At 41.6% G+C, this 19260-nt stretch overlaps 1 protein-coding gene across 2 annotated transcripts in view; it reads right to left on the bottom strand.

Annotated features, from left to right (window-relative positions):
* Window positions 1–19260, bottom strand: part of lrfn1 (leucine rich repeat and fibronectin type III domain containing 1) — a 93298-nt gene that overhangs the window by 17020 nt on the left and 57018 nt on the right. For both annotated transcript variants that reach the window (XM_068715896.1, XM_068715905.1), the window contains one exon: window positions 5419–5534. The gene's annotated coding sequence lies outside the window, so the exon portion shown is untranslated. The remainder of the gene's footprint in view (window positions 1–5418; window positions 5535–19260) is intronic.

Raw genomic sequence — 19260 nt, 5'->3', positions numbered from 1 at the left:
CCCCGTCTTCATAATACTTAAGCTTGAGTCTATGTCAATTGTACAGTTTTTAAACTTTGAAATACTGTAAATGTACTGTAACTACAATATAACCAAAAAAAAGTTCAGGTTTATTCACCAAAATAAGTGCACTGTCTGATGTTAATGGACAGGAAACATTAAATGCTGCATGTAGTGACTTTACCACCAAAAATAATTAGTTCATTTGTTTTAGGTGGTATCATCAGAAATTGTTCTTTATTTTCAATCTCTAGTTAATTAGTAAATTTGATAAATTAGCCACTGAACCAAATAGCTGTCAAGTGAGGAACAAATCGAGGACATCAAAGAACATTCAGTTGGATTGAGCAGGAAGTGCTGTTTTGGTTTTGTTCCTTTTTACTGAGAGGAAATGTGAATTTAATTGAAAAATCTGACATCAAGCAGCTTCTACACACTCAACTCTTCCCAAATGAGTGCTCCTTCCGCACTGAATGCTGCCGCGTTCACTTCAGAAAGAGGTTTGTAAACAAAGCCGCTGCCTTGGGTTTGAAAGGCCATTTGTACGTTCACTTCCCAGGCTTGATGCATGATGGGAAACAGAGAGGGCAGCTCAGCGGTGTTCTTTGCCTTTTGGTTTGATCCTCGGCCACGGCCTTCTCTCGCGTTGCTTATTTTCTCAGTGTTTGCGCGTGGCGAGACCTTTCATCTCAATGAATTACAGCGAATGAACATATCACTTCCTAATTAGAGGAATGCGTAACAAAGTGTACGGCCTTTAGATGTTTAATTTGTTTTATGTATTCTGATTGATCATTTTGACGTGCTGCGGGAGACGGTGGAGAATGAACTGAGAATAATGCAACCATGCCACACATCACACCAATACTAAATGTGACTGGGATCGTTCCAAACAATACATTTCTATAATTTACTTCATGCACTAACACAAACAATAATCTTGGACAGCAGGGCAACCTGCTCAAAGCCATTATTGCACTTTAATATAGCTCTCCCAATGCTACTTGTACATAATGCTTTACCCGGGCAAGCTCATTGTGCTGCCAGGACCACTTACAACATCCCTGCCTCATGTGCAGCTCCTCCTCCTCCTCCTCACTCTCCTCTGCCTATGAGCCAATGCAAATTACAGTAACAGCTTGGACGTGAGTATAATCTCAAGTGGTGCGAGCTGGGCTCCATGGCGAGGCATGCGGGCAGATGGAAGCAGAAGACTCTGCCAGGCCTCTTTAGGGGCTCCCACTCTTTCTCCTGCATGCTAGACAATGGAGAAGCTGTGGCTCATAACCAGCAACTCGTCTGCCACTATCATGCGGCCTTCTCCCAAACGCTGTCGTTGGTTAAGTGATATGAAAGGAAAGGGGGTCTTGCGCGGCGCCGAAGTTTTCGAGCAATGCCCAGATGGACGTCAGTGCTTTAGATCACGAGCCAAGGGGCAGAGGCTTGAGGAAGGGTGTTTAGACGTTCACATTTATGATGAAAGAGCAGCAAGGGGAGCGCAGTAGGTGCATTTCTCGTGTCTCTGCACAACGGGTGGCAGAGGATTTTCCTTTGAGTTCAGGTAGATATCTCAAAATAGCCCTTTAAATAAACATCATTTTCTATTTGCATAAAATATCATATCTGTATTCAGTGAAAATGTATCATAGCACCTTAACAGGGACGCTTTTATACTCTAATTAAAACATGATGCAGAATAAATTGCAGTGAGTACACCAAAAATGTAAATGCGTGTCTGAACATGTATCAGCCATACAATATTCATGCAATACACACAACAAAGCATGATCAACTTGATCCTAGTTGAGATGTGTTGTGGGTCTGGGTTGCCTCAGAGACTGACTCTACTAAATAGGTTCAGTTTCTGTCTGTGTCGCTGAACTTTTACCTCGAAGCTCACTAAATGCCGGAACGAGATAGAAAAGTTGGTCCTGCTCTGCACTTTGCGATGCCCTGCTGATCTCTGCAGCACTGAATGAAATGACACATTTATAAAAGCAGAGCAGAAACGTTTCCAGTGATCATGGACACCTTTTTAGGTTAAGAGCTCGCCTCTTTGGATTCAAGCACTGCAGTAAAAGTTGCATCAAAAAAATGTAATGCACCGTTTATTTTGAATGAATGAGCTCCAGGCTTTACACTTGCATGACAACACAGATGAAGGGTTCGCTGTTCTACCACTCCGGGAGAGAGAGAGAGAGAGAGAGAGAGAGAGAGGCTCGTTTATGCTCACAAACACTGATTGTGCTATTCTCGGCTATTAATGTAAGTGGATTCTTAAACTCAGCTGTGTTTCTGGTAACTAATGAGCATTACGCAATAAGGTTGCACCTCCATGTGCCATTAAACACGGGTCTACATTTTTAATCATGCGATGTAGCTCCGAGACAAACATACATGCCTCGGAGGAGTTCACAGAACGCCCTCCCTGCCTGAATACATAGGCTACATAACAACAAACAGTACGAAAGAATATGATGTATAAAGAAATCAATAGACTGTGAGTCAGCTGTGTGTCAAGACGAGGCTGTTTAAGTGACTCAGCCTTCAATGTGTTTGCCAACCCTGAGTGCATCTGCACTAACAAAAAGAGATTTGACAGAGAGAGAGAGAGAAAAAGGGTGAGCACAACTCCCCTGGAGCTACGCATCTATTGTATCTGACTAGTGCTCGCACGCACGCAGGTGCGTTTGATTTTACCGTATTTTCCTCCACTGTCATTCGAAATAGCTTCAGCGACGGCATTTCAAATTCACAAGGCCCTCGTTATTCGGAGATGCGGATGACACGGAGCGTATAGCTTAATTTCTGGGGATGATTAGAGCTGCAGAAAGGAGAAGCGGGAGATGTTATCTTAACACGGTAGCGTGTGCCCTACACCTCAAGAAAACACTCTGAGCTGCTGCTCGACACCGCCTGTCATCGCCTTCAATACTTGGCATTCCAGGAAACACCGACTGCAAGGCTCAGATTACTTTGACAAGAGGAGCGGACCACGGAACACCTGACAGCGGACAGCGCCGCCACTGGAATCTTGAATATGTGAGGATAATAACTTGACCTCCTCCTCACTCTCCCCTCGATCCCCGATTAAAAACATGAGCACCATTTTCTCAGTTGTAGTACCATAATTTTGAACGTGCAGAGATGAACTGGTGGGTAATCCTGTTGTTACGCCTCTTATCGCCCTCAAACTTGACAGTCAGGATTAAACTACACTCTTAAAAAAAAAAAAAACAGCTGGGAGAAGATGTCGACAGAATACATATGGGCCAGAACTGCTGCGCTTTCACAATACAAATCACTTAACAGGAAAGGGTGAATTCAATTCTCCTAAAACGGATTAATCTAACTATGGGAATTATTTTCTTTTTTAGGACAGCATGAGAGCAGGATGTCTCACGGTGCACAAAATATGCAGAGTTATGCAGGGTGCATGACTGTTGTAGACGCTGCTTGTTAGGCGTACGATGAGGGGGAGGGGGAACACTGAAGGGAACAGCAGTTATGTTCAATTCAGTAACACAAGCTGGCTAATTAGCATTGCCCTGCCATTCCCTTTGAACCGGAGGAGGACAAGTGGGAGCCATCATATTTCTTTGTTCTCGGCACTGTGCGAGTCCCCCCTGACCGCAGAAACCACAGGGGCAGTGACCACAGTGGGTCAGAGGTAGGTAAAATAACGTCAACTCCAACCCCGCTCCTTACTGAACGGCCCCAGGGGAATCACCCAGCCCCTTTTCCCAAAACTATGCCCTCAGCAAAGTGCAGCTACAGCCAGCAGGCTGCATCGGATATACAGTGCCTGGATGTAATGCGATGACATTTTCAGGATGCAAACCTACTTTGAGTACACCAGCCAGATGTTAAGGGGATACAGGTACCTACTGCACTTCAGATGCCCACAATTATTCTCGGCCGACTGCCCTCTGAAGACGCAGCGCAGATCATTAACTCCATCCTCTCGTGTACCGGGTTTTTAATTAATAGTTTCATGCTATATAATGTACGATTGAAACGTGAAACTGCGTTTATGTACTGCCGCAGCGTTCTGAAGAGTGTTTTACGGCCCGTTTCAGGTTGGTTAGAGATGCAGTCAATTACACTACGACTCCAGGTAGAACCTTTTTGTGCCACACATGGGTCAAATTATTTGAAATACTTGGCAAAGTTAGTCAAATCACGAGGCGCTTGAGGGGTGGGGGTTTGCCTTTTAGTCCATGTTTAGGCAGCGGTTATTCATCGAAGAGTATCACTGTAGCCTCCTTATATTGTCTTACTAAAATGTCTCCGAATAATATACACTTACAGTCCAGTTGTCAAAATCTCGCTGAAAGAATAGAAGAGACGATCAAAATGGCGATAGACTCAAAGCAATGGGTAACCACTCACAGATCCACTGCTCACAGCCTTAAGGCACTTGCTCCGTTTTGTCTTTCAGGCTTGATGTTTGTTCCCCTACCTTATAGAGGAGAGCCTGTGTGAGCCGCGAGAGAAAGACTGTGAGCAATACTTAAGGCTGAAACAAGACTCGGTCGAAACTTGGTATATGACCGGAGCGTGTATCCGGTCATATGTACTAAGTTGTGGCCAAATTGTAACAGGGATAGTCGCCTGCGTCTGTATGTAATGTAAATGTTACAACCAACAACCATATATGTAATGAGGAAGTGGATCAGATGATTGATTCCTGAGGCAAAGACCACAGTTTCTATCCACACGACATCACTCTCATGAACAGTTAAATTAGACATGTGCTGTCAGGCAACAACCCTGTAATACCAAAACAATGTACTGTAATGTACTTAAAAGTAGCATATTTGACAGTGTTATAAGCATATTGTGCTATAAAAATTTACATATGATCCATTCTTGTCAAAATAAAGCTCAGAGGCTGTATTCACTGTCCATAAAACACCTACTGTATGCATATAAAGTTACTTACTACACATGCAATTATTCTCCAGCACACTCCCACACACACTATTTGTGACCCTGCAGAAATTGTATGTTGTTGTACATTTGCTTTTTGTACACAGTATACGTATCTATTCTCACAGCTGCCTCCCTGTGCACAACAGCAATATGTTTGTGTTTGCCTGAGCACAGCATGTCTGTAAACAGATCTAGTCAATAAAAGGTGATTCTGATTTGACAAACTTCACACATGTGTTTGTTAAACTATGTAAAACAAAGAAAAAAAAAAAAGCGAATTTGACCCAGTTCTGCTCTGCACCTGTAGTTTCAGTCTTTTCTGTAACAAATCCCCACCGGTGATCCACATAGTACTGCATCTTCAATCTGCTGATGCACCACTGCTAACGCAACATTTTTTTAGTTTAATTAGAGCCGTCCCAGCTAGGGGCGGAGCGGCCGCAGTGTCGATATGCAGTGGCTTGGAAAACGCGACAAACTCACCAGATATCAAGCCCCGGTCTCCATCGCAGGTTTCACATCAGCATCCCGATCAGATGGCGGTCAGAGAGTCAGAGCTGAGGCAAGCGACTCCCACTGGCGTCACGGGAAAACACCACCTAGAGGACGATAAACGCGTTGAGTCTTTTTGTTAGAATAGCTGAGGAGGCTTAGTTAACTCCACTGCATAACCCCAGCAGACGCGGGGTCGTTTTAACACGTTTTGGGATGTTTATCATCTGCTTCTAGTCAGTATTCTAGTGAAGGAGGCAACATTCCTCAACACACAAGAGAGGCAGTCATACATTTCTAATCTCATTGACTGAGCTTGCTCCTTTTTCCACTTGGCAGCTTTGGGTGCGATATGAGCGCTGATCTGATTATGAAACAACAGGAAAGAAGCATAAGCAGCAGGAGAGGCATCAGAAAAACAGACTCGGAGATACCGCGGCTATGAATGTGTGTCCTGTCATTAATATTTCACTGCATCATTGTAGCTAAAGGAGAACAAAGTGTAAAGGGGAGCATAATGAAAAATTCATCATATTTTGACACAGCTTTGGAATTTATCTGTGCAAAACAAAGAACGGGCGAATCTTCAGCTTGTGATGAGATTTTGCGACTGGGAAAATAAGGTGATTAATGGATCCGAATAATTACTGCACGCTTTAACATAAGGTCGATGCCACACACATATCTGATGAAGATGGATGAGAACGGGGGGGGGGGGTGTTTGTAACTCACTCAAGAAGCTATTTCTACCGCAAAATGTTGCTTTCATTTTGGCTTCTCAAGAGGGAGGCCAAGGTCACAGGCCTTCAGTTTCTCACTTGTCCCTGAAATTCAAAAACAAGCTACATGACATGTCACAGCTCTGCCTGCAGTACAGCAGCACGCAACCCAAGAGAGATTACCATATTGCTTGCGTTTCTCTGCAGAGAGCCTTCATGCATTAAAAAAAAAAAAAAAACAGAATTCTCCACTCGGGTTCTTCTCCCAACTCTACTGTACATCAATTTGTATTCAGGGAGGGGCTTTAGGCCTGTCACCTTCAGCTATTCATCCAGTCGATGAAGTATTCATGACGCAAGCTTTTGCCTTTTGATACGTCACTACGATCTTTTTCAATTCATCTCGGGCCGCAGTCGGCGCTGTCATGTCAGAGTTTAAGAAATGAAGGAGAGAAATAAAGTAAGAGTGTAGGTGTCACACATTTCACAGTCGATCATTCCACAGTCCATCATGCCATGCATATTAACTGCTCCCACTTGTGTGTACGGCGGGGCGGCGGCCCACTCCGACGGCCAATGTGACAGTGAGTGGAGTGACTACAGTGTGACACTGAGCAACCACTGGGAGGTGCATGGAGGTTGTATCGAACAAAAGAAAAGCCCTTTACCTGTCCACAATGGTCTAACAACTGATTCGTTTCGCTTCCATCTTCGTTTCCAAGCATCAAATCATCACCTGGCCCAGTGTGGTAAGTCCAGTGTCAGCCCAGGACAAGTCGGTCTCACTTAATCTCCAACATGGCTACCCTTCACAGTATCAAACAATCCACTTCCCTGCTCCATTTTCCTCCAGCAGCCACAAGATTTTCACCTCTCTATTTCTCTCTCTATTTCTCTCCGGGCCCTTATATGAAGTGAAAAGACAGAATCAAATTCCTCAGCGCCAGGCAACTTTGGCCAAAGGACATACTCCGTCAAGTCATTATCCATCACAGTGATTCCTTCCTATGTGGGCAAGACAAAGACAGTCGTCCTCCTGCGCTGCCAGCTTTGTTACTTAAAATACTCTGGCATGACCACAGGAGTGGCTGAGACTTCCATTTTCTTTTTTTTTTTTACCTCGCTGTGGTTATATTCTGTCTGTCGATCCACACAGATGTGTGTGGCGTTAAAAAAAAAGACAACGAAGGGCCAGAAACATTCATTCTCGTTCAAAAGAAAACAGCCGTAACCTTGAAATCTGCACTTCGTAATCAACATAGTTGGTGTGTATTTCATGGGCTTAAAAACAGACTTAAATAGTCATGATCGTGCAGTGAAAGTATTATCTTTCAATATATAACGAAACACGTGTTGAGGGAATAGCAGAGGCAGAGGGATATTATTTTAATAATGTGCAAGTGAGATATCTTTCTATGTATTCTTATATATATATCATGATCTTCTTGGATATTTCCTTAAATGCCCACAGCAAGTATCAGGAAAAGCAGGTCAGAGCAACATTGATTTATTTAAAGATTGGAATGAAACAGAATTGCCATTTCACAGGCGTTGTGAACTCAGGACAAAAGATTACAAATTAAAAACCAGAGACAATGTCAGAATTATCTTTCTACTGGCTTAAAGAGAGGAGGGGAGGATTGTTTTTTTCCTCTTAGATATCTGCTCGGCAAAAGAAAGCTCTGTAAAAGCCTTCAGGCATCTCATTACATCGGATCCTGCTGACCATCTAAGCAGACAAAAACAAGCCCTGGAGCTTCAATCCATTATAGATTTGAGTGAATGCATTCATATTGGGGATGGTCGCCTTTCTTTGTGCTCCATTCCCCAGATATCGACAGAAGCGATGGCATTTCCTGAGCTTACTGGCAAAGAAAGCAAGGACACACATCACTTGATGGACCACAGCAGTACGGGGAATGCATTCCTTCACAGAGGAGGTTTTTGCGTATATTTATTTTTGGGTACAGGCTAACTATTTTCAAATTGCCTGACTTGAGTAAAGGTTTTGGTTCGAATAAAAACGTTCAGCAAGTACCTCCTTTCCTTTGCTGCAGCTATGACGAGCAGCAAAGCAGCCACGGCTTCAACACACTTATTAAAGGACATTCTCAATGTCATCATGACTCAGCAGTGGACCGACAGAGCCGCTCGTTCAGGAAACAGCGCTGCCGTTCGGAGGTGTAGCGTAGCCTGATAGCCGGCATAACTATGAGGTCAAAGTCATCCTCAGCAGATCCACGAAACTGAACGCCACCAGACCATTCCTCTGTTCCCCAGGCTTTACAGTCATTTACTAACTCATGTCAGCACTTTGATTAATGGCCTGCTTTACACACAGGATCACATGGCAAGGTATCAATCATAGTGCTGTACGTATTCATGGCTTTTCAGCAGCCGTGTTCCCACAGTCAAAGCCTAATTACATCAACCTAATACGGGTGCATGAACGGCAATGCCCCGCAACTGCGAACATATTGAAAATATGTCACGAAGTGTAGCCTTAATGTGTTTAAATGCATCGAATATATCCAGTTTAATCACTGGGTGCAACATTCTCCGAGTCAACTGGGGACAAAACCCCAAAAGTGAGGTGATCATTAAGGACGAGCAGCTGTTTTTGTATGAGCCATTTCCGCTAATCTAAACTTCTTCAGACTGTAATGAGCGCTCCTATAGCGCCGGCCCGACTCGAACCCAGCCGAGCTCTTTACTTGAAATGAGACTCTGAAACTGTTTCAAGGAAAATTGCTTGTAGGAGCAGTTTGATTGAATAATTAGCTTTTTATTAGCGCTACAAACCTTTTGCCATTAGAGGTCAAGCAAAGATGAATGGTGTGGTGTGCATGTGTGTGTTTGTGCGCTCCACGTCCCCAGCCAATCAATACTGAATTCGGCGCTGCTAAAGGGCAAGTTTACTAACAGAAAGCCTTGAACTGAAGAAGTGATCATTTAGGCTCGTTGCATTATGGTTAGACTCCATCAGACAAGGGTTGTGGAACACAAGTTGAGGTCCTCTGCAATGCCTTAGAATAATTGAGAATAATCTGGCAATTGTTTTCTTTTTTTTTTCTTCTTTTTTTAACAATGAATGAACACCTTTTAATGTCTGAAAATAAATAAATAAATAAAATAAAATATATTAAAAATACATGAATATAAAATGCTTTACTTTATTCTATTTGGCATACATGAATGAACAAAAGTGTAGAGTCGTGCTAGCAGCTCTGTGAGGCTGTACTTGCTAATGTAAATGCTAATGTCAACATGCAAACAACCAATGCTAACATGCGGATGCTAATTATGTTTAGTGTTCACCTGACCAATGCTAACATGCGGATGCTAATTATGTTTCGTGTTCACCTAACCAATGCTAACATGCGGATGCTAATTATGTTTAGTGTTCACCTGACCAATGCTAACATGCGGATGCTAATTATGTTTAGTGTTCACCTGACCAATGCTAACATGCGGATGCTAATTATGTTTAGCGTTCACCTGACCAATGCTAACATGCGGATGCTAATTATGTTTAGTGTTCACCTAACCAATGCTAACATTTGCTAATTAGCACGAAACACGAAACACAGCTGATGCTGAAGGGAATGTCATTAGTTTTTTTTGGATCTATTTAGTCATGAACCAAAGAAATTGCACAACAAATTTAATTTTGAGTTGTTGTCAAAGGTTCACCAAAATTATTAGAATTCATCCTGTTGGGACTATGCATATGTAAAGGCATCACATTTCATGGCATTCCAACCAAAGCATTCCATGTCATTAAATGAAAAGTAACCATCATGGTTCTTCTTTGGGGACCATGAATGTTTTTCACTAGATTTCATGTCAAGCCTACAGCTGTCAAGATGTTTCCATCTGGACCAAAGTGGTGGACCGACTGATCAACGTTTCCATACAGCCGTGGCTAAAACTCCCTGGAAAACTAATCGACTATCAAATTAGTAGCAGATTAATTTCATGACGAGTTTAAGTACAACAGAGGGAAATAATGAAAGAGCTTTGCCATCCAAGAGCTACAGCCACATGAAACATGAAATAGGGATATCTAGGTCAGTGAAGTATTCTCTTAATTATGTTGTTGTTTAGCACACGCTGGAATGTCTTTGAGATCATTTTGGCTCCAGTTACATTAATATACTTTGGGAAAAGACTGGACATGTTTTAGAAATATGATCAGCCAAAAACGTGTAAAACCTTGAAGTAGGTCATAGCTTATTAAATATCAAACATTCTAGTATCAAAAGTAACTGGCAAGGGACGAATCATTTAATCTAACATTGCAGCCAATATAAATAATAAACACAATTTAGTTTTTGAGTGTTGCTGACATTTTTATTCTACAAAATCAAAAGCATCGTCGAGACTATAAAGTGCAGTAGTAGTTTGTTATTTGTCCCTTTAGGAGACGAATTCATTAATGAAACATAAAGTTCATTCTTGATCTTGTAAATAGAATTTTGACAAAACGAATCTCTGACACAACTGTGGGCGGTTGAGTTGCATCGTGGGTAATGTAGGCGCCAGGTTTTGACAAAGAAGAAGAATATGTGGAGTACTGCTTCTGCTGCATCGATTTTGATTCTTTAAAAAAAAAACAATGCTATCGGGGCGCAATGCTAAATGGTGAGGTACTCTTTTTAAGCACAAGCTCACATGCCAACAGATTTGTATCCATGACAACTGAGCAAACCTGAAAAAAGCTAATAAGTGGAACTTGAGTTGGGATAGTTTTATTTTACGTCACAGTATGTTGAACCATCCTCCCCGCTCCTGTGTTGAAGATAAATCAGTGTCTCCCTGTTTTTAATTAAGTAATCAAGCTATATTTTCCCATAGAACAAATTGATCACTAGGATTAGATTTCACATTTCCCTAATTCCCAAAAGGACGGTTTTACAACGTGGTTCTACCAATTACGAGCGTAATCCTTCCACTGGCAAGTCTGTAAAAAAAAAAAAATGAATCTCACTGTGTACAGGTTTTGGCGCCATCGCTAGACTACATGGTGCCAACTTATGGAAATCTTCGGGAATTTATCGTGTTCATGTCACATCAGCGGGACTTAGGAAGCTGAACAGCAGCAGAATCCATATGTGGCGGTGAGCGCACGTACTGGAATAAAATGTATACAAACGGTATGAAAGATCCCCACTGCTCAAGCAACTCTTATTATAACCTAAAACAATAATTCATCTAAAGATTACATTTGCTGTGCCATGTTCTGGTATCGCTTGGTTGAATATTCAAATTTAACTTTCATTAACTCGGCAGCAAAATGTTGCAAACGGCGCATGACGAGTAAATAATACAAATACGTATCGCCCTATGAGCGCTTAAGGTGGTATTGCCGTCTGCTCGTCTCATTCCATTAGCATTTCAGTAATCGTGACACTTTGATCATGTCGTGCGGTCATAATAAGAAAAGACAGATCTGATATACTAAATGAAGGTTTTAACAAGTACTTCTCCTGCCCCATTGAGCTTTAACCTGAGAATGCAAATCAGCTGCATGAAAACCAAGTGATTTCATGGTTCACTGACTGCTACATAAGCATATGGTCTCCAGGAAAATGTATTATAGAGGATGGGGTTTACATATGGATCTCACCTTAATCCGTAACTGTTGATTTAGTACGCATTCCGTCATATTTAGTGCACTTTTACATTGATGCTGCAGCATCACAGCTTGCTGCATTATACTCATTGCGATCATTTAAACACACAGGGGAATTCAAGCGACTTTTTCCACATGGCTATATTACGCCATCAGTATTTAAAGCGTGTGGAAAAGACGTGGCCCTCTGTTCACAAATTCAAGCATGAAGATTACAAGGGCTTAGTACGACAAGTATTAGCATATCCTGTTACATAAAAGCCTCTAAGCAGGGTTATGTGAGAGTAATGGAGCTGCCTTTAGCTGGTTGAAATTTTTTACAATAAACTGAATTCTGAAAAATAAAAATTTGGGGCTTTTGCGGTTTAATACCTTTGTAGAGATCAATGATTTTGGAGGGATTCTGTATCAACAGATCTGTAGGCTAAGGAAAGAAAAAAAAAAGCTTTTATTATTTTTCAGAATACCCTTTCCCCCAATAAAGTGGGAGGGCAAATCCATTTTACTGAGCCCCAAGCACGAGCGTAATTTGCTAAATGAATGTGACAACTTGTCTGTAAACAAGAGCTGGGACTAACTATGAATCATGCTGGCTAGCCAGATATTTTTTCCTTATTTACCATCTGCAAATAATGTCTGAGTTGTGCCCAAGCGCCGCCAGAGCTGTCAATTTGACAGGTTGTGGAGGTGGTGGTGCAGCAGTCACCAACAAAACAGGTTAAAAAACAAGTGCTCTTCATTTTCCTTCCCCTCGTGAAAACATCCCTATTCTCTCCAGGCTGGTAAATACTCAGGCTTCTCTAATTCACATTTCCTTCTTGAATTTATTGCCAACTGTAACAGGATTTGTCTGTCAAGACAACAGTCAGGGTAAAGAGACCGAACATGGAGAGCAGAGGTTTAATATAAGACAGTTCTCAATGTGTCACATATTATATGAAATGCAGATTATCTGATCTCCTCAGCTGGAACTCATTTCACTGATGCTAAATACCCCAACACCCCACCCCAAAAAAAAAAAAAAAAGATTTCATGTGTCCTATTGGCTTTCTTATACCGCAAATTAAATATACCGAGAAGACTACAAGTGAACACGGCGACGGCTCAATCGCATCAGGTGCAGAGGCTGAGTTGTGCTTCTGAAAACCATTTCATATAACCTTTGTTTTTTTTGTCATTAGGTTCTCAGTAGTTTAAACAGGGACACATTGTTTCATGTCACTTATATATCTGTCTTGTTTGATACCTGTGTCCTGACAATTCAATGAAGAAGCCAGGCACACTTATCTTTATAGTGATAACGTTGCTGACCCTCGGATGCTTAACTAGGCCGGTGATCAACATTATACATCAGAGTGTTAGCATTGTGACCGGGAGGGTGTTAGGATGTAGCTCAGGATGTAAAGCCTTACAGAGCAGTAGACTTTTAGTCTAGATTAAAATGAGAAACTATTTACAGCTAATGTTGTTATCTCTTTACCTTAGTTTAATGTATGTTGCTCATTTTGGTGCCAGACAGATTAAATGTTTCTCCTTTTGGAAAATTACTTATAGAGCACTAATTGGTTAGTTTGTCATGGACATTGAAATGTAGGTCTACAAACCCTTAATTTGCACCGTCTCTTGTGCCTGTTTAGACCCTCACTAACACATGAGCATTTTTTTTTTTTTGAAGTTGTTCAATAAATGACACAGAACTTTAGGGGGAAAAAAAACTTATTGGAGGTTCCTAGAAAGTCTCACTGAACGTCTCAGAAGTGGAAAAAAAAACCCCCTTCCCCTGCCCCTTAAAACAAATACTGAGAAACACCAGCCTCAAGACATCAACTATTAATCCCATTTGAAGCTATGTACTTAAAAGTGAAAAGTCCATAACACCTCACTGCTCTGCATGGTCTTGAACTACACAATCAAAGGGAGCTTTCGCACCGAAACAGAGTTTAACCGGAGGACAACTTTCATGTACTTCACAGTAATCTCAAATTCTGTTTCACCCCCACGCATCAACTGTATTTTTCCTGAGGAAAATGTCATTTTAGACTGAAACATCTTTCAGTCAACTTTTTTTTGGGCAGATAAGGAAGGAACTGAGCGTTGACTGTCCTCCACTTGCAAATAGAAGGACCATTTGTGTCACCTCTGCCCTCATATTACCGTTAACCCATTATTAATCCTCTGCATTCAGCATGTCGTCATTTACAAATCCAAGGTTCGTCGTTTTCAAACTGATGAAACTCTGAATGAACTATATAATTAAAACTAAAATTGCTCCAACTTTAAAATACAGTGTAACAAATAAGTGTGCATATTTTGAAACGACTGAATTTTGCCATGCTTTTGATTCCATACGCTCGGGCACATTTACCTCCGTATGTATTATTGATATACTTGGGAGATAAAGTTACAACAAGGTCTTCGGGATCCATCCAGCTCAGATGGATATTTTTTCCAGGACTCCTCCTGGTGCATTTGACAGTTGTAAACATATGTATACTGCTGGCCTGCCTGAGCCAGCCATCTATAATAGATATAGAGTTGTGAGGGGTGGAACAAGTCACCTCTGGTGAGATACTGGGACTCTATGAAATGTTAAAATAGACCTCTTCAAATATGCTCAGCATTTCATGAATAATATCCAGAGCTTAGAGTCTGAAATGTCAATCGCTCTCTGTCGGGCCTTTAGAGATTTTAGAGTGGAACGAGAAAATATGTCCGTCTTAAATGTACGTCACTTTGGAGCGCTCCTCAATCTTGCTGTGCTGCAGTCAGCCAGTATTTAATAGCCCCGACTAAATCTTCTCCAAAACCTCAAGAGGTGCAGTGTGCCATTGATTACGATACATTCATATCATCTATATATTTCAAACAAACTGTATATTTCTCCAGAGTTTTAGAAGTTTCCCTGAACCGCTACCTTCCGTGAATCATAATGTGCAGAGAAGTTTGAATCGGGTTCTAAGATGTTTCCGAGGCACAGAGGCGGTTTTCTTTGAGCTGCGCTCGTTGCCGTTGGTGCTGGCGATCGCCCCGGTTTGAACCCTTTCTGATCTCAGTGAGGCAGTTGACACTCCAGACCAGGTCATCCTGCTTGAAAGGCTCGGAAAAAGGGTTTATGTCACAGTTACTGCCCTTCAGATGGTTCAGACCATAAATTGCTGATAGATCATTTTGCTGCTGCTGGGGGTAGTGCATCATCTTCACTGTATTTTCTATGTGTGGTGTTTCCCCAGGGATTGATATTAGCTCCTTCCACGGTTAAATAACTCGTTATTAGCATTAAGTGCTTTCAATCAATAGTCCAAAACCAGACCAAAAGACTGAAGTTCTGACTGATTTAAATATTTAGAAGACGTTTTCTGTCACCAAATGTTCAAAAACCGCTGGAACACAATGATTAATCTGTAAAATTACAGCAAATTAATTTAAGTGAACTGCCTTCCACTCTTGACTATGTCTTCTATTTTTAAGGCCACACTGGTGTCACTGTATTTAAATCTTCACACTCAGACTCACTTATCTCTGCGTGGTAATATTCTTGGATGATCCGACGCAGTCACAGCATTTGCAAACAGGATAGCTCTCTTCCCCCGGCGAGCACTCACTAGTTCCGGCCTTTAACATCGCTGATAATATGCGTCGGATGCTTCTCCAGTTTTATTTTACTCAAATCCTTTTCTAATATCTAGGAAGGTGAACGTACTGATAACATATGGTCTCCTCTGACCTTGAGAAAGTTGTCCAGGCTTTTATTTCATTTCACTTTCATCCCCTTAACACCAGCTGGATGTCTGATGTCAGGCCAACCAGAATCATTTTACCCATAGTTTTGTGATTTTGTGGTCTAACTTCCATTGTTTTCCCTTTTCCCCTTCAAGGTTCTTTGACTGTTAAACTTAGTGAAGAGTTTGAGTTGTATTTCTTTTTAAACACCTCTCAAAATACATTTTTCAGACAGACATAATGTATATAATAACTCACTTTATTATGACCTTTTAAAGAATTCATGCCTTTTTATAGTTTGCCATTTATAGACTCTTCCTGATTACTTCAACGACTTGCATTGATTCCACTCACACCATCGGTGCGTGTGTGTGTGTGTGTGTGTGTGTGTGTGTGTGTGTGTGTGTGTGTGTTTGAAAAGGTGAGGGTAACTGTATACATGCAGGACATTTACCATTTGTGGTTTAGTTTGTGTTCCACACAAACTAAACCACAAAAAATATTTTTAAGATATATAAATAATGGTATTTCTATTATCAATTAACTTGTGCATTTTTCATAACTTTCTGAGTATTTGTTTAGTAAAATACAGATCAGAAGTGCACAGAGCCAAAGCTGTCTTAAAAGTGGTTTTGTCCAACAGTCTAAAAAGCCCAAAAGTATTGAAGTACAAGAATATAAAACAGAGAACAGCAGCACATCCTCACATTTAAAAAGTTGACATAAAAGGATGTTTTTTTTTTCTTGATAAATTACTTAAATTATTTTATTATCAAAATTGTTGACGGTTGACTACTCAATTAATAGAACACACATTTCTGCGTGCGATTCTTCCGTATAACCTTGCTGTCATGAAGCTTCAGTTAAGTCGAAGCTTTCTTCAAGTTTAAAGACAATTGTTAAAAGCAACATTAATGAGATGTAGGCATAACAAACAGTAGTTTGGCCCTGACTCATGTGTCATCTCTCTTATCCGTGTGTGATTTGAGGGAAGTGAAGTGACTTACATTTTCTTTTTGCCTTCCATGATATGCCCTGAAATATTGTAGTGCAGAGATTGTTCAATACTGAGTTTGCTAACTTTGTCTCAAAAGCCTGGAAAACCAGGCAAGACGGACTGTTTATATAGTATTTTTGTCCAAGCTTTTCTTGTATTATTTAGTTAATGTTCTTGTCAGTGGTGGAGACCTTGAAAGTTTGAAAATATGACCCTAAAAATCCATTTTAAAAACCGTACCCCTCTTGAAGCTAGGATATACTGCAGGCTAGCAGAGACGTAGACGCAGAGTACAGCAGACAGTGAGCGGCTGTGAGACGGAGCCCAGCGATCCAAACCGTCCGCTGGGGGAAAAAAAGTCAGGAAGTAACGCCCTCGGAGTGATGATGAGTGTGAATATGAATATGCGGATGGCGCGGTGAACCGTCTTGTACGTGTCACCTGCTGTAGTGGTATTCACTTGATTAATTGAAGCTAACATGTCTGGCTCTTAAAGCCTAAACACTCACGTTTGCTGTGCATATCTGATGAAAGGTCACCTCACTCCAATTTATTTACCAAAAGGAGAGGACACAGGGGAACCAAGCGCAGGCTGGGAATTTAATCGGAGTGCCACCCACGTGCCCGAAACCCGGTTCTGCTCTGTAAGCAGCCCGCCCCACGACGGCATGCACATCTGAATATGGGCAATGGTGTGTGACTAATGACCAATGACTGACAAAGAAATTACAATCACAACATAGTGACAAGTTTTGTAGACAAATCATTTGTTAGGAAAGACAATGCTGATTAATACGTAGACCTGAGGTCATTTCAGACTTCAATGTTAACCATGAGACGATATTTACTGATTATCCTGCTCAAATCTTCACAAATAGAGATGAAAAAAAAAGAAAAGCGGGTGACTATTTCTCATTTTAGATTCAGGAGAAAGAATTCCTCCGACAGACAGAATCAAAGTGGGAAAGTGATTAGATGAGTTATTGATCGGTTCATTTGGGCGGCGTCTCTCTTAGAAGTGAGTGGACTTCGCCTCAATCTGTGTCTGTAAGTCCTCTGATGACTGCTTGCGCTCAGAGAACTATCAAATCGGCGACGGACATTAAAAAACTATTCTCCAGCTCGCAGTCTGCCTTTGAACGGTATACACTTAGCGGCAGTAACTGTCAAATGCAGAATATGTGACTGACTAAATTACTTATACTGCGACACAATTAGGGTTATAGTAGGAGGGGGGATTCAGTTTCTGTCTCTCTCCAACGGCAATAATGTTGCAATTCTGATTTAAAAAGAATGGCTGAATTTAACTGAAGACGATTTTGTATTTAAAAAGATGTTTGCGATGCAATTCAAAAGAGATTTATTGCATTTCACATGTGACACCGGTGGTTACAGCAAACACTCGATGTGCGGCAACTTTGTCAGAACTTGCTTTATTGTTTTAATAGCGAAGTCAGTCGATAATTGGACTTTTCCCATCATGCACCTGTGGTTTGATTTCATGCTGCACAACAGCAGTCTGCCTGGTGGCCTTCGTGTTCCATTACTCCACTGCATTATTTAAGAGTGATCCGCTGAAATGCTGAAATGACAGTCGTCTTTTGTTTTGAAGAGGAATAATTGCAGTCGAGTCTAACAGCAGTGACAGATATACTGCGTGACCTGCGGCTTCTTCTCAATAAAGCGCCGCAACCATTGAGCTCCCAAGAGGCTCCACTATGGTTAACGTCTGGGTTCTTCATTATTTTTTAGTATTTTGTTAAAGTTCTGGAAACATCATGGTTTAAAACGTGATTTTGGTGAAGGAAACTCAAAATACACAGCTGTCTCCTGAGGTAAAGTCTGATGTTTTGTTGACCCATGAACCCAGGCCCGACTTCCACACACACACACACACACACACACACACACACACACACACACACACACACACACACACACACACTCTTCCTTGCTCTGTGACAACTTCACGTACTTCCTCCTTTGATCCCTGTAATTACTACAGCTGCTTGCGGGCTTTGTCACTTGAACGTAAACAGATGTCGTTTTGGGTCACCTGCTGAATCGACTGATGCTGCCGTTCTTCCTGGGAGCATAGCCTGGCTGAATTTCATGCATGCATTGTCTTCCGGTGAGTCAATCGTGCGTGCGAAGACAATTTCCAGCACGGGGGGGCGGACTCCCCCACTGATATTGAAAAACTACTTCACAAAGAAGTAAATACCGGCTTTAAATGAATGGCTATTTGTGAAGAAAAAAGAATCCCCACCGTAAATTGTATCAAGGATATGATTATAGCTCGAGTAAACCCCAACATTTACCGTCCTAAAATCTGCAGGGAGTGTCACAATCTGCAGAGACAACCTGACATCCGGTGAGAATTTATTGTCATACGCCATTTTGCAATGTCACGACCATACGTCTGCAAAAATTGACCGAGCCCTCAAACAGTATGGACAGATAGATGAAGAGATGTGAGCATTGAAACAGTAAGGAGGTGCATTCAACCACCTTTTCCCGTAAACCTCCCCATCAGCATGAATGAAGGAACAGCAGCGTTGAAAAATGGCGTGCTGTGCCGTCTGGAGATGTCCTTCATGGGCTACAATACAGCAAATGGTGTTATTATCTATGACCACTGCATTCTGTTACTTCTCCCTCGCCTCTTAGCTTGTTGTGCTTGCACTGTGATGAGGAAGGAGCCATATTTCATCTTGTTATTTACATATAGCTGCAATAATCCTCCGTGCTCTTTCCCCTTC

This window comes from Cebidichthys violaceus, unplaced genomic scaffold (genome assembly GCF_023349555.1).
Source record: "Cebidichthys violaceus isolate CVI_PGR_0920_01 unplaced genomic scaffold, fCebVio1.0.p SCAF_1, whole genome shotgun sequence".
NCBI lineage: Eukaryota > Metazoa > Chordata > Actinopteri > Perciformes > Stichaeidae > Cebidichthys > Cebidichthys violaceus.
This window is presented reverse-complemented; position numbering and strand designations above follow the sequence as displayed.